The sequence below is a fragment of the Pan troglodytes genome, chromosome 9 (genome assembly GCF_028858775.2).
Source record: "Pan troglodytes isolate AG18354 chromosome 9, NHGRI_mPanTro3-v2.0_pri, whole genome shotgun sequence".
Lineage (NCBI taxonomy): Eukaryota > Metazoa > Chordata > Mammalia > Primates > Hominidae > Pan > Pan troglodytes.
Window position 1 is genome coordinate 113,373,942 of NC_072407.2, and position 12,070 is coordinate 113,386,011.

The 12,070-nt window shown below is 43.3% G+C and overlaps 1 long non-coding RNA gene across 1 annotated transcript; it reads right to left on the reverse strand.

Annotated features, from left to right (window-relative positions):
• Positions 1-784: 784 nt before the first annotated feature.
• On the reverse strand, positions 785-1,696 carry LOC129136329 (uncharacterized). The gene is made up of 2 exons (XR_008537886.2): positions 1,567-1,696; positions 785-1,030 (listed from the first exon to the last, which is right to left on the reverse strand). It is a non-coding gene; the product is annotated as an uncharacterized LOC129136329 (long non-coding RNA).
• Positions 1,697-12,070: the final 10,374 nt, after the last annotated feature.

Genomic DNA, 12,070 nt, shown 5'->3' on the forward strand with positions numbered 1-12,070 from the left:
TGCAGGACAGTTTCAGTCCCTGTGCCCCTAAACCTTCTCCTCAGCCCCTGCTCAGGATGGCGGCAGGTGGCCATCAAGTAGCAAATGATACTTGAGACTTGAGAGCAATTCAGAGCCAATGTCCCCTTCAGAGCAGTTGAACTCCTACATAAGAATAGATTTTCTCCATGCTGAGGGGCAAATAGTTGGCGCTTTGGGGATACAGATTTTAGAATGGTCCCTCCTGTTATATGTAACTTGTAAACTGCCTTGGCACTAGGTAACGTTCTGAAACCAAGTCACCGTGATTTCCAGGGTGACCAGCCAGGGTTGTGGAAGGCCCACAGCACTCCCTGTCCCCTCTGCCCTTTCCAGGCCTCTCCCAAGTCAGCCCCATTTCCCTTTCCAACCAAGTCTACCCACATGCCCCCATTCTGCTGCAGTTCCAGCAGGTGCAGCAGAAAAGTGACCACTAATTACGATGGGAACATTCACTACCCCCTTGTTTTTTGGCAAAAGCTAGTGTGCTTTTCTATTATGTCTGAGGGTCAGTCGACCTTCCCTGAAAATCAAGACAAATGTAACCACGAATGTGGATGCAACTGCAAGGCCTAAGCTCATGCTATTCCGACCCTCAATGTGTTCTCAGGCATGTGGGCCCGCCCACCTCCCAGCATCCTTCAAAGACTTGCCCAATACCTATACTTCCCTGAAATCATTTCTAACCCTCCTTTTACAGTGTTTATGATTCAATTCCTCACTTTTTGATAATTAATCACATGTGGCTTGAATCTTCAATGAACAGTTAAGAGTTAAGAGTTTCTGTTTATTTTCATTATTCGATTGTTAGTTTCTTACAGGCAAGGACCAAGCCTTTCTGGAATCCTCCATGGTGCCCAGGAGTGTTTCATACTGTGGCTTGCCCACAGCTAATTTTCAATTAGTATAGGTTGATTTATTCATTGCCACTGGCTAGGAACAGTGTCGAGAACATATAAACTCTGAAGAGAGCTCTCATAGAGCTGTTTCATTCAAAGAAATGAAACTAGGGCTGAAAAAGAACATAAGATGAAGCACACATTTTAATCTTCTAATTTCTTAGTTCGTTTCATATTTTCCCTAAGCAAACATTTGTAAATTTAATCCGTATGACACCCATCTCCTGACTGTCTCCAAATACCCACAATTCCTCCCCCAATCCACTTTCCAAATGCAGCCAAGAGATTTATGTTTTATGCAAATCTCTCATCTTCTTCCATGGCTTTAAATCCTTCAATTGCCCTTCCAATTGCCCTTAGGCCCCAGTCTAAATCCTTCATCTAACTTCCTAGGCCCTCTGGGAGCTGGGATGGCTGCCTTTCTAACCTCATTTCCTAACATATTCCCCCACACTTTCTAGGATCCTGCATATTCAGCTTGCAGTTCTTAAAATTTCCACACCAGGGTTTCTCTCTACTCCAGGCCTTCACACCAGCGCTTCTCTCTGTCTAGAATGTTCTTCTCCCCACCTTTTCCTTTACTTTCCTCCATCCCTTTGCCTGACTGATTCCTGTTCAATTTTCAGTTTTCAGATTAAACATCACTTACCCAGAGAGGACTTATCTGAGCCCCAGATGTCAGCCAACTGGTAGGTGTTCACAGGGCATCTGTGTCTCCTCTTTAAGCGGGGGTAAGGGGCAGTATCTTCTCGCTGATTTGTTTTCCTTCTTACATCCTGAGGTTATAGACAGTGTCTCTTGTTCATTGATGTATCCCAATACTAAGAATAGTGCTTATTGACTAGAATTGAAATATCACCACATTTCAGCAGAACGTTCAGGAAATCTTTCTTATTTATGGTGTTTTCAGGCCATAAAGACACTACACTTCAAGTGATGCTTTGGGATCACTGTTTTTAAGATAAATGTACAGTTAAAGAAATACTGTGTGCAAGAGTTCCATGATCTCTAATTCAGTATAATTTCTCTTAAATAAAATCATTAACTTCCCCTACCACAACCTTATCCTCTGCTTCTGCCCTGTCTACCACTCTCACTTGTAGTCTGTGGCTTGTGGGGCATGAGTGGAAAGAAGAGGGTAGTCATGACCACCAGCACCACCACTAATTAGCCATTGTGTTGCTGCCGCTTTAGGTCAATCATCACTGCCTTTCCTACCGAAAGAAAAGGCTCCAACACTGCTGATCATCTGCAAGTCTGAGATAGCTTCAGTAGATTGACAAGCAATCAGAGATAGCTCTATATGTTCACAGAGCGGCCAACCATTGACCAAGTGTAGTTTCAGAGGACACCCCTGCCTTCCAACCACATTACTCCAAATCTTAACTAAAATGCCCCAGTAAGACCTTGGTCCTTTAGCCTAAAGCAGTTGTTTTCAAACTTTGGCATGCATCAGATTGCTAGGCCTCACCTCCAGAGTTTCTGATTCAGGAGGTCTCGTTCAGGCTGAAAATTTGCATTTCTTTTTTTTGTTTTTTTTGAGACAGAGTCTCGCTCTGTTGCTCAGGCTGGAGTGCAGTGGCTCAATCTCGGCTCACTGCATGCTCTGCCTCCTGGGTTCACACCATTCTCCTGCCTCAGCCTCCCAAGTAGCTGGGACTACAGGCACCCGCCACCATGCCCGGCTAATTTTTTTGTATTTTCAGTAGAGACGGGGTGAAAATTTGCATTTCTATGTTCCAGGTGATGGTGCTGCTGCTGGTCTGGGAATCACACAGTGACACCTTCCCACTTAAACTAGGAATGGCTGTCAGGCCTGGTGGTGAGTGAGATTCACCTGTGGAGTTTTGTTTTTGTTTTTGTTTTTAACATTATAGAGTTTGAATGGGGCCCAGTCTTCTACATTTCATAAACGTATCATAAGTGATATTGCTGCAAGGCCAAGGTTGAGAACCATGTTTATCCCTATTTAAAAGCAATGATTCCTGTAAAGGTCTAATATTTTGACGTGGAGCTGGTGATTTACATGCTAGCATAAAAGAGTTCTTGAGCTTTCCTGAGAGAGCTTAATGGTGGGAAAAGGCATGAATACTGAAGATCCTAGACCAAGAGGGATATGTGGATGAGGCACAACCCCAGAGGGAAACTGAGGCACCCAAACCTCACCTTTACTCACGTCACCACGTGGGTTGCCCAATCTGTGGAAGCCCCATGCAGGAGGTGCCCTTGAAGCCACAATCGTAGCCACTTCCTTGGAGGCTTTCATTACCTTTGGCTCTGCTTCCTGTAGGATCCCCAGCTGCGGCCAAGACTGTCCAAATGGTCAATGTGAAAAATCCAGCCAGTCAGATATTTTGACTGAACCCCTGGATACCACTTAGCCTCTGGCATGAGAAAGCTCTTCCCCGACCTCCTGTAAACATCATCATCCAGGGAGACACTGGAAAGCATCCCCATATGAATTTGATCTTTGGACTCCTTTTGAACATAGGAGCCCAATGGGACTTTAAGCTTCATTCATTTCATGGGGAGAAATGACATATCTCCTGAGCAGAGCAAATTCAGCCAGATGTTTACCCCTTCACTTTCTAGCCCCAGGGGAAGTGGGTGGTAGGGGGAAGGGGGCAATGTTTTTCCTGTTTCACCTCCCAAATGCAACCTGTGAGTCATATTGCCTCTTGAGAAGGTAAGACCTACTTGCTTAGTCCCTCCACGGCTTTAAGCGGGCTTGGTCTTCTAAGGGAATTGATCTCCTTGTTCCCGGGACAGCAGTCTCTGAGAGTGAACTCCAAATTTACTAGAGAGCTTCCACTTTTAAACCACAGCATCTCCATCCTATAGCAGAGCCTGGCTAGAAGAGGTGTGGGACTTGCAGACCACAGCTGAGGTTGGTGGGATGGGATGCAGGGAAGTGGTTGAAGACTGAGAGGTCCTTCTGCCCTCAGGGTGGCGGGTGTGAGCTGAGTGGGACTGAGGTGTGAGGGTATTTGCAATCCTGCATCATCCTAAGTATGGCCTGGATAGAGGCCTTATTCCTGATCTACAGAGAGAAATGGGAGGCCCTGGAGAAAGCCGGGATGGGTGAGGGAAGGGTGAGGGTAGAGTGAGGGGAGACGGTGTAAATCCCCTCTGTTACTGGGGAGGTCAGACAGGAATTTACAGCAAAAGAACCCTGAGAAGCAGGAGGCCCAGCCTCCCACTGACTGGCTGGGCAACCTTGGAAAAGTCATGCCTCCTCTCTGTGCCTCAGTTTCCTCATCTGTAAAGGGAGGATACCAGAGCAAATGATTGTGCCCAGGCCTAGTGTTCTATGATTCTACAGTTATGTGAATTGAACTACTATTGAGTCTCTTATCTTAAAATACAATAGGCAGTTGCTAAAACTGCTTTCAACTGAGGAAAGCGTATTGCATCTGTAGTACTGGAGTTAATTTACAAATAACAAGAACTTTAGAACCCGCCAATGAAAATCCATCTCTCTCCCTCCCTCCCTCTCTCTGTATTGTACAGGCTCATGTTAAATGATGAAGAATGTTCTAAACAAAGTGCAGTACAAACATATTAAATGTCTGAACTTTAATATAGCATAACTTTAACATCACTTCAAAGGAAAATAATCTTATGATTCTTAAAGCCCTTATTCCCAAAGACAAGACACATAAGTGAGGAAAACTCAAGAAGAAAGAAGCCTTCCTCTAGGAGATAGAGGTTAATCTCTCCCACTCCCATGTGGGCTGGTTAATGACTAGCTTCCAACAAAGAATATGTGAAGGGGAAGAAATAACCTCACTATGGAGAGACCTAGCAGACACCACCTTAACCAAGTGACCAATGTTAATGTCACCTGTGACCAGTCATGTTCATATCACATAGCCTTGACAGGATGTAGTGAGAAGCCTGCTTCACCTCTGTAGCAGTCTTTCTAAAAACCCATAGCCCCAGAATAACCATAAGACAACACCAAACAAACCCAAACTGAGGGACATTCTATAAAATACCTTACCAGTACTCTTCAAAGCTGTCAAGGTCATAAAAACAAGACTGAGAAACTCACAGAGCAGAGGACACTAAAGAGAGATAATGAATGATTTCATAGGCTGTTCCTGACTGGATCCTGGAGCATAAAAAAAAAAAAAAAAAACAGGAAAATTGGTGAATCCAAATAAAGTTTGTAAGTTAGTTCATGGTATTACATAAATGCCAATTTCTTAGTTTTGATAAATGTACCATAGTTGCATAAGTTGATAATATTAAAGAAAGCTGGGGCCAGGCGCAGTGGCTCACACCTGTAATCCCAGCACTTTGGGAGGCCAAGGCGGGCGGATCACGAGGTCAGGAGATCAAGACCATCCTGTGAATGGTGAAAACCCGTCTCTACTAAAAATACAAAAAATTAGCCGGGCGTGGTGGCAGGCGCCTGTAGTCCCAGCCACTCAGGGGGCTGAGGCAGGAGAATGGCGTGAACCCAGGAGACAGAGCTTGCAGTGAGCCGAGATTGAGACACTGCACTCCAGCCTGGGAGACAGAGCGAGACTCCGTCTCAAAAAAAAAAAAAAAAGAAAAGAAAAGAAAGCTGGGAGAAGGGAGCATAGGAATCCTCTGTGCTTTATTTTTGCAACCCTTCTGCAAAGCTAAACATATTTCAAAATAAAAAAATTTTTAAAAACCAGATTGTACATAGGGTGGGCAATGTCATTCATGCAAAAAAAAAAATGTGTCAACTAGCAATGAATATAGCATGACTCTTTGGATGTAAGATTTAAGATTTGTGCATCATAAACTTAAATTAAATGTCAACAAATATCATGGCCTCACTATCTTTGTTTTCATATTTACTAAATTAGACTATAATCTCTGTGAGGGGTTTTCTGCCCATCACTGTATCCCCATCACCTAACTCAGAGTAGGCTCTCAGAAAGTATGTGTCGAGTGAATGAATGAATGAATGAATGAATGGTATTATTCTGGGCTTGTACAAAGATAATTGGATGAATTCAACCCCTGCCTTCTTGGAACACACAATCTAAGAATGTATAATTATATATTTTTATTCATATATTATTTATATGTGATAGCTTTGGCTCTGTGTCTCCACCCAACTCTCACCTTGAATTGTAATAATCCCCACATGTCATGGGAGGGACCTGATGGGAAGTAATGGAATCACAGAGGCAGGTTTTTCCCATGCTGTCCTCATGATAGTGAATAAGTCTCATGAGATCTGATGGTTTTGTCAAGGGGAGTTCCCCTGCACGTGCCCTCTTGCCTGATGCCATGTAAGATGTGATTTTGCTCCTCATTCACCTTCTGCCATGATTGTGAGGCCTCCCCAGCCATGTGGAACTGTGAGTCAATTAAACATCTTTCCTTTATAAATTACCCAGTCTCGGGTATGTCTTTATTAGCAGTGTGATTAGAGACTAATACAATATGTCAATATATTTAAATTTTATTACATGTTATTTTGTATCAATCTAAGATTTATATATAAAATCTAAGATACATCTACATAATGCACACACACATACAGTCAGAGAGAACAAAATACCAATATTCAACCAACCTGAGGAAAAGTGAATTCTATGCCAGGAAGGATTGTTGCCTATTTTGGCTCACTGCTGTATCCTTGGCACCTAGAATAGGTTTGGCACTAGCAGATGCTCAACAAATATTTGTTCGATGGATGAATGGAACAAGCCTCCTGTACCAGCCAAGGGGATGTGCCTTCCAGATCCTCTCAGGGTTAGTGTGTAGGAAGAGTGGGGGTGCTACAGAGAAAGCTTTAGCCTTCCCAGCCTCAAGGCAAGCTGGCATGTGCTGTATTTGTGCTGACTGTTCCCCTGAGATGTCTTAAAGATTCTCCCAACAGGCCTTCAGTAGCCTTTCAGAATCCACATTCTGCACAAAGGTCTAACTGTGTTTTCAGCCAAGACCAAATTAATAATAATAATACATCAGAAATGTCTCCACACACTCATTTCCACATTGAAATTTGTGTTGACTTGGTGAAGAATTTCAATGGAACTGAACACCGCTTTGCAGAGTAGAACATTAAATGGGAGCCCCAAAGCAAAAATTTCAGAATAAGTCCCTTTAGCCTTCTGAATTACCAAATCAATCTCACTCCATAGAAAGACTTCTCGTATGTGGGCCCCAAGAGTCACAGGGCTGCTCCAATGGTATTTATGCCCATCATCCTGTGAGCTCTTAACTCGAGCATGACTCTGGACAGAGCATGGGTGATTTCTCTACTTGAGAAACCCTCAAAGTAGAGCCTCAGGTTACAAAGATGAAACACAATTGTGTACATAGAAATCTGCCTGTGAAGCCAAAAGTAATTAACCTGTGCTTTTTATGCTTCAGAATCCCAACCTCAAACACTTCTGTTGTTTTCCTCCGGGCACTGCGTTAGGTAGGACTGAAATTAAAATGAAGTCCTCCCTTCACCATGACACTGTAATTAATGGAGAAAGGGGAAATGTTGTTCATGGGCTAAGGTCTCCTTTACCTGCATTGTGGGACAAGGGAGAAAACCCAGTGAAGCAGTTTATTTCTGGGCCAGAACTGACAGCTGCAGAGGATGGGATCTGGGAAGCATCCAAAAGTCCATTCAGCCAAAACTAACTTCCTTTCTCTCCCACTATGAGGCCTACAATTGTCAGCATTAATTTTCAGCAAGTCACTCCCTTGCCCCCTGCAAACTTGAATAAAGATATTCCTGAGTGGGTGACAAATTAAGCCACTGTCACTCAAACAGAGCTTGGTATTTATCAGATTAACCAACAAGTCATTTGAATAGGTCCTAAGGAAATGGCACATGGGATGTACTGGTTAGATGATGATGGTGATGACAGTATTGATAATATTGGTGATACTGATGGTAATGATGGTGGTGATGATAATGGTGGTAGCAATGTGAGGATATTAGCAGTAGAACCAATAACAAAAATATCATTTTAGAAAAATGTATTATGTACCAGTGAAGATGGTAAAGACTCTGTATTGATTATTTCAGCTTGTCCTCACATACACTTTCATATATCCATTGATATGGTTTGGCTGTCTCCCCACCCAAATCTCATCCTGAATTCCCATGTCTTGTGGGAGGGGACCCAGTGGGAGGTAATTGAATCATGGGAGCAGGTCTTTCCTATGCTGTTCTCATGAGAGTGAATAAGTCTCATGAAATCTGATGGTTTTATACAGGGGAGTTTCCCTGCACAAGTTCTCTTTTCTTGCCTGCCACCATGTAAGACATGCCTTTCACCTTCTGCCATGATTGTGAGGCCTCCCCAGCCACATGGAACTGTGAGTCCATTAAACCTCTTTCTTTGTAAATTGCCCAGCCTCGGGTATGTCTTTATCAGCATCATGAAAATGGACTAATGCATCCATTTTATAGATGAAGAAAACTAAAATTCAAAAGAGAGTAAGCAACTTACCCAATGTCATCCAGCTAGAGAAGAAAGGGCTACAGCCCATCAAAGAATTAAGATGATGCCTTACCTGAAGCAACCTAAGCATCGGTGGTTAGGAAGCATTTTCTAGGTCCCTAGAGAGGTGAAGCACACCATGAAACAGGGGGCAGGGAATCATCTGACATAATAACTTGACCCAAGTGCCCTCTGCTCTCCTCACTTTTTCAGGTATTACTCAAAGGGTAACAGACCCCAGATTGACTTATCTACCATCTCTGATGAAGAAATACATAGGAAAATACAAAAACACATCTCAGTGAATATGGCAGGAGCTGCTGGGTGAAGAATGTCCTTTTTCTTGGAATTGTTTCCCTAGGAAGAAAGGACAGGTCATTCATGCTAGGAGACATGAAAACTTGGAGCTTTGATATAAAGACCAGGAACTGAATGGTATACAATTAGCAGCATGTTCCCTTTATCTCTCATGGTCTAATTGTCAATATTGAACAATTTCAAGCATCACATTTCCACTTCATGTTATCTTGTTATCTTATTCTGTGGTTTCATCTGTTGGATCTTCCCAACCGGATTGCTAACTCTTTGTGGATACAGACCATAATCCTGCTTCTTATACATCATCCCCCACATCCCAGCACTATGCTGGTCATAGTGTGGGTGCCTAATGCATGTTTGTAGTCTGATTTCTGGAGTCACCTCCATTGCAGTCAGATTCAGCTACTGAGGACTCTGCTGGACATTAAGATGTCAGAACCGGCCAGGCGCGGTGGCTCACACCTGTAATCCCAGCACTTTGGGAGGCCGAGGCAGGTGGATCATGAGGTCAGGAGTTCAAGGCCAGCCTGGCCAACATAGCGAAACCACATCTGTACTAAAAATACAAAAATTAGCTGGGCCTGGTGGTGGGCACCTATAATCCCAACTACTCAGGAGGCTGAGGCAGGAGAATCACTTGAACCTGGGAGGCGGAGGGTGTGGTGACCCAAGATTATGCCATTGCACTCCGGCCTGGGCGACAAGAGCAAGACTCCGTCTCAAAAAAAAAAAAAAAAAAAAAAGATGTCAGGACCATGAGAACCCAGAGAGTTTGCAGAGTTACCTGGCCTCGCACTGAGAACAAAACTGACCCTCTTTATCGTTTTCTGGGACACCAGGCAAGCTTTGGCAAGATTTGGAATCTGTAGCAGACTTCAGATACTTTTTCAGGGGTGGACTGATCTCAGTATGAACAATAACCCAATGTTGCCACTGCCAGAGTTCAGGGAGTGGGGAGGGAGGGCTACCTGAAATTATGCTTATAAAATGTACATGCTCACATTCTTCATAAAGAGGAAGTATAGCGTGGCAGTTAGCACAAACTCAAAGCCTGATTTCAAATGTCGACTATGCTACTTGCTAGCTGTGTGACTTTGGACAATCTACTGAACCTCTCTGTGCCTTAGTTTTTTCACTTGTAGAATAAATGATAGTACTTATCCTATAAGATTGTTGTGAGGATTAAATATGTGTAAAACACTTAGAAGAGTTTCTGGCATATAGCAAGTGCTGTACAGAGATTAGATATTATTATTACCAGCATCCTTACTTAATAATAATTATTATAGCATTCTGCAGATATAACATATCTTTACTGCTCTTTGCAATGTATGATGCTTTATTTTCTCCCAACAAATCTGTGTAACAGGTTTTATTACTGCCCTTACTTCAGAGAAGATGCAATTTAAGATTAGAAGACATAAGTGACTTGCTAAAAATCAACAATCATATGCCCATTTCAATACACACTAATGTTCTTTTGTTTTTATCTTAGAGACAGAGTCTCTAAACTGGGCTCAAGTGATCATTCTCCCATGTCAGCCTCTTGAGTAGCTGAGACTACAGGCACACGCCACTGTGCTGGCTACACACTAATGTGTTTTGATGATGATGACCTTCAGGTGACTGTCAGCTTCTGCATGCCTGGAGTGGGGGATGAGTGGATGGCTCAGCAGGGCCCTGCTGGCCCACTGGATAGGATACTGAGCACCATCTCTCTTTGCTGGCTGACCACCACATAGTTGAGTTCATGCTTGTGCCCAGTGTCTTGCCTCTGCTCACTTTTCAAGAAGAATCCGTTGGAAAATGAGACCCAATTTTTCTTACTTTAATCATCTTTGTCATCATTTTTTCCCATCACAGTATGCCTTGTACACTATAGGCACTATTCCCTGGCGGAAAAAACATCTCCTGACTGCTGCCAGTTTCAGATATAGCCCATTTAGTTGGACCAGAAATGAGCAGGAGGCCAGGGTTTTGGGAAGTAGGCACTGGGAAGCTGGCATCCTCCCTCCTGGGGCTATTAGCCACTGAAGAGCTAGTACATTCTGCTGATGGCATCTCCTTTGTACAGGCATTCCACAAATAACTGCAGACCTGAAGCAAGGCATTGGTGGGATTACAAAGATGAATCAGACCCAGGCAGTGCACCTCATAAAACTCACAGCCCAGGGGTGGGTAGCAAAGCCCATGTACAACAACCTGTAATGCTGGAGCCTGCCTACCTCATTTCACATCCTACTCTTGCTCTTACTACAGATCACTAGGCAAGTTAACTACTTTCTCTGTGCCTTAGTTGCTTATCTAGAAAATTTGGATAACAATCACACTTACCTTGAAAGGATTAAGTGAATTAATGCATATAAAGCTCATAAAACAGTGTCTGGCACATGGTAAGCATTTAATAAAAGTTATTACTATTATTATCATATACTATATATTATTATATACTATCAATCATATAGTATATGCTATAATACTATGTAGTATATATACTATAGTTATACCATATAAGTATATAGTATATATATAATATATACCACGTATGTGTCATATAACATATCTAACATATATTATATATACTATTATGAAAATGATTAGATATTAATACAAAGTTCTGTAATAACACCATGGAAAGGGAATTATTTCTGACAAGGCAGGTTAGAGAAAGATGTAGTTATAAAAATAGCATAATGGGCCGGGTGCGGTGGTTCCCGCCTATAATCCCAGCACTTTGGGAGGCCAAGGCAGGTGGATCACCTGAGGTCAGGAGTTCAAGACCAGCCTGACCAACATGGTGAAACCCCGTCTCTACTAAAAGTACAAAAAATTAGCCAGACATGGTGGCGGGCACCTGTAATCCCAGCTACTTGGGAGGCTGAGGCAGGAGAATTGCTACAACCCGGGAGGTGAGGTTGCAGTGAGCTGAGATCGCACCATCGCACTCCAGCGTGGGGGACAGAGTGAGACTCCATCAAAAAAATAAAAGCATAATAGTCACTATTTGTCAAAAGCTCAAAAGCCAGCTCATAAGCATTATTTAATACAGTCCTCCCAAAACGCTACGAGCAGATACTTGCCACCTTTTGACTGCAAAAGCTCATCCTCAGAGAGGGTAAGTAACTTGCAGAGCAGTTCCATGGTGGAGCCCATTTGCACCCAGGTGGGGCTGTCTCCAGAGTCCAAGTTCCTAACCACTGTACCTTATTCATCAGGATATGTGACTTCCAATGAGAATCAGAAGGGCAGGAAAAGTGTGGAGTGTCAGGGTTAGGATGGAGAGGGCACAGAGGCCTCCATGGCCACAGCCCAGTGCCAGGGCAAAGGGGCTCCATCAGTGCAAGTGAAAGAACACTAAGACCCCTCCAATCTGCACAGGCTTACCTCAGCCAGGCCCTTGGA